The sequence below is a fragment of the Leptonychotes weddellii genome, chromosome 1 (assembly GCF_054177405.1).
Source record: "Leptonychotes weddellii isolate Sample4059 chromosome 1, ASM5417740v2, whole genome shotgun sequence".
NCBI lineage: Eukaryota > Metazoa > Chordata > Mammalia > Carnivora > Phocidae > Leptonychotes > Leptonychotes weddellii.
In genome coordinates, this window is record NC_138369.1 from 157,230,080 (window position 1) to 157,234,654 (window position 4,575).

General features: G+C 34.9%; 1 pseudogene; it reads right to left on the minus strand.

The window, feature by feature from the left end:
- Positions 1-519: 519 nt before the first annotated feature.
- On the minus strand, positions 520-1,297 carry LOC115944797 (MICOS complex subunit MIC27 pseudogene; annotated as a pseudogene).
- Positions 1,298-4,575: the final 3,278 nt, after the last annotated feature.

The following is a 4,575-nucleotide window of genomic DNA, read 5'->3' on the forward strand; positions in this document are numbered from 1 at the left end:
TGATAGAATGCTCACTTAGTCTATAATGTGATTCTAGACTACGAGGTTTAGTGTTTTTTTTTGTTGTAAGCTTGAATACATCAAATTGATGGTATATGTTTAGATATTTTCCCCATAATCCTAGGAAAATATATTAATATCACATCATTGAGTCAAAAATAATTTTTATTTAATTTTTTTGGTCATAAAATATGGATATTCAAGCTCTGGGGAATGAAAAGGGGAGCACATCCTTCTACACACCATTCTAATTTAGCTGACATTAATTTGAAGACGTTAAAGCAAATATGTATACATATCTGTATAAATATGTATATACACCCAAAAATCATTAAATGCATCCCAATACTTCTACTTCTGCCTCTTCGTCAATCATTTAATATTGTTTGGCTTAGATTCACAGTTTGTCTTTTAATCCCTTACGTGATTGGTCAAACTGTACATTACATTAGAAGACGTGAGGGAAAAACTTGGTTTTAAAGTTATACCTTAAAAAAAGTTATACTCTGTGTCACAGTTACCCTTTACATAATTTTTTCATCATTATTTTCAACTTCACACATCTTATAGTTCTCTATGCAGACTATTTCAGCTTCAAGTGCTGTACATATCTACATCTTCTGGATGGGACTGCCCGTGATCCATGATCTTTGGGGTCAGGCATAAACTGTAGCACCTGAGGTGGATTCTGATTTTATCTTTCAGAGCTGAGTTCTGTTGGCAAGGACACTGAGTGTTTCAGGCTGTCGGTTGTTTTTTCAGATATTTCTATTTCAGCAGAATTTCCTAGCTTAGTTTTTCTCTAGGTTTAGGAAATGACTCCCCCCCCCACAATAATTTAAGTGCTTCATAAATTTGCTGGCTTGTTGTATATGCCTTTTTCTCAGTTACCTTCGCAACTGGGTAGCAAATAGTTGCTCCTAAAGTGGACAGTACCAGTGGATAAGAAGTTTTCCTAAACATAGAACCTTTTCCAAATTGTACTGTATCCATTGTCCCATTTTTCACAAACACATAAACACCCTTGCACCAGCCAATATAAGGACCAGCTGGAGTGCGGATGGATGCAAAGCCCACTTGTAAATGGCCGCTCTTCAACCTATTTAGACTGCAGAGGTCGTGCAGTATATATGGGGAGCTGCTCTGGTTTTACTAGCTGCTTTTTGTATTCTTCTTTAGCTGTATGCACAGTTATAGATGCACATATCAGACCTGCAGGAATGGTTGTGAGCTTTTCCATCCTAATAGCTGCCGTATCTGTAACCTTCTCTGTCTCAGTTCTCATATGGTGGGCAGAGAGGGACAAAACAGTTCAACTTAGTTGTTATTTAAGTTTTGAAAGCTATCCTGTCAAAGTAGACTGGCAGTCAGAAGCTCTGGGATCCAGGCTTATATCTGAAGCTGGAATAATCATTAGCGAATCTTTTTTTTTTTAACTGTAAAATAAGTTTAGACTAAGTGAAGATCAAAGATCCTTAAAACTCTAAAAATGTATGTATTCATTTTATAAGTAGTTTTCTTTGGCTTCTTAATCTTTGTGGCTTTGCCTGCTATTGTAGCTCTTGTTTTGAAACTGGGATTTTTTTTTTTCTTTTTTTCCCCTTTTTTTAAAATGAGGGGTAAATACTTCTGCTAGATTATGTCATGCTCATTTGATTAAAAGCTGATGGTGGGGCTATATATTAATATCAGAGTCTGTTTTAGATCCTTCTGGGCAGAGGCATTATATTGCTTTTGAATAGAATGGCATTCTTGCAGAAAACCTGGTATAATCCATTTCCCTTTGAAGAACAGGCCCTTTATAGTTCTCCAGTTTTTTCATTTCCTCTAAATACATTCAATGAAATTTTCATTTCATATTTCAATTGACTTGTATATTTGAATAATGTACCTTGTTAACATGATTCCACAAAATAGCTTTATTGAAGGTTCTTTCATTTAATATTTTTTTAGAACTCATTAAAATTTCCCATCATAGTTGTAGCTCATAAGCAATTTATGGCATGTAGTAGGGATTCAAAAAATTGTTTTAGTTGAATTGACCTCAGTAGAATTACTGAGAAATAAGATGTTCCAAGTATGTGGAACTGAGTCACTTTTTCTCAAACTTTAAAAGTTTTTTTTTTTTTTTTAAAGATTTTATTTATTTATTTGACACAGAGAGAAAGACAGCGAGAGAGGGAACACAAGCAAGGGGAGTGGGAGAGGGAGAAGCAGGCTTCCCACTGAGCAGGGAACCCGATGCAGGGCTCGATCCCAGGACCATGACCTGAGCCGAAGGCAGGCGCTTAACGACTGAGCCACCCAGGCGCCCCAAACTTTAAAAGTTTTGATTATCATATAAATAGTAGAATTCCTTCTGATAAATAAAACTTATGTTTCTGAATTCTTTTTTTTTTTTTTTAAAGATTTTATTTGTAAGAGAGAGAGAGCGTGCGCGCACAAGCAGGGGGAGCTGCAGACAGATGGAGAAGCAGGCTCCCCGCTGAGCAGGGAGCCCAATGTGGGACTCAATCCTAGGATCCTGGGATCCTGACCTGAGCTGAAGGCAGACGCTTAACCGACTGAGTCACCCCAGGCAATCCATATTTCTGAATTCTTAAAGATTGTATGGAATAGAACCGACTGCCTCACTCCCCACCTGGAAGAACAGAGTATCCCCATTTTGATCACAAAGTATTATCTTGTGCATTGTAAAGCTTCCTAAATGATACATTCTATCAGATTATCCCGGGATAACTCTAAATTTTATATTTTCCTAGCCTTCTTGTGTCCATTTTAAACATTTGAGCCTTTGAATCTTAGATAGCTAGGAGAGCTAAGTAGTTGTACTTAGTAGGATAACATGTTAAGAAAGTGGCTTTTTGGCCATGTGAATCTGTGCTGTTTTGCAAAATCTCTAAAACCAATTTTATTTACTTCAGAGGTCTTTTTTGTATGTTGGTTTCCGATTGGGTTTTATGTAGTTTATATCACATTATCTTCAGACTAGTGACATATTGCTACATTGTTTTTTAAAAATAGTTATGAGACAAACAACTTGAGTCTAGGTTATATATTATTATGCGTAGAATGAAGTATTAACACTGTTTTGTGTCCCATAGATTTTTAAGTTGTGAGATATTTCAAATATGTAGAGACATGGAAAGGATAACATTATGAACCCTTTTTTCCACCACCCACCCAGCTTTATCAATCCTAATTTTTCATGTCTTCGTAGTTTTTTAAAAGAGATAACATTTTACAGATATAATGGAAGTATGGTTTCCATTTCTAGTCTAATCATTTTAAAAAGATGTATTACTATTGGGGTTGATTTTTATCTTTTACCTTTATTTTGTTTAAACTGGAATACTTATTTATCCATTTAAGCAAGAACCATTTGAGTGTATAGTAGGTACTGTGCAACACTGAAAGATTTGAGGAAGAATAATTCCTGTCCTTTTGGGTTAAATAGGCAATTTAGGGATAGGATGAAGTCAGAAGAAAACCCACAAATCACTATAATACAATGATAATGACAAGTGGCATAAAAACAGCCCAATGATATCTGGAGTTTGAAACTAGAGTGAGATTATCTGACTTGGAAGGTCAGCTGATGCTTTGAGAAAGAAGTGCCATTTGAATTAAACTCAGTTTGAATTTTGTTTTATAGAGGTTTTTTTTTTATGGTTTTCATTTATCACTTGGTAAAAGATGAATTCAAATTGTTGTATCTATATATTTCACCTGGTATTGATATCCAATGATCCCGCTTCATAATACTTCAATAATATCTATGAATGGTAGCCTTCCTGTGGCCCTTTAATGAACTAATCAGGTATGTCACTGCCATGGCTGGAGCTGACACTTCTGAAAGATTTTCTTATTGGGGTTATTTAGGCAATGTCATATAGAGGCGACTTCAGTAGCATAGATCTGTTTACTACAGTAATGCCTTAGGAAATTGCTGTTCTTCCCCTTTTGCCTTACCTGAGAAAGTTGGACACAACTTAGTTTTCCCATATCTTAAATTCCATAACCATTATATCCTGACCAATCACTACCTTCTATTTTTGCTTAGGTACTCATCTGTCCTAATGTTTATTTTATAGATACAGTTCATATAATAATCTTTGTACTGCACTGGAATAAAATGGAAAGAATTGCCTAATTTTTATTTGAAAATATTTACAGTGAATTGAGCTTTGAAATCAAGTATTTGAGGATGGGTGTTTAGGTGTGTGGCTATAGTTTGGAAATGAAGCAGCCATGCTGATTTCTAAGTAATAAGTTGTTTATATTTCAGATTCAAAATTTATAAATATAAATAGTTTTACTGCTGGCAGGATGCTGGTTGTGATTTCTTGCTTTGATGCTTTTTTGGGACAATTTATTATAAAGTGTTTCATGTATAAAAATTGTCTCAGGCAGTATAGTCCCATTTAGATCAGATCTACTATTTTAAGTAACTTGACCTATCTATATCAACATTTACTGAAGCTAAAGAATACCTTATGGATCACAAAATTCACCATTCATTTTTTCAAATGAGTTATTCAATCACTCATCTAAATTCACTTAACTGTAAAGACC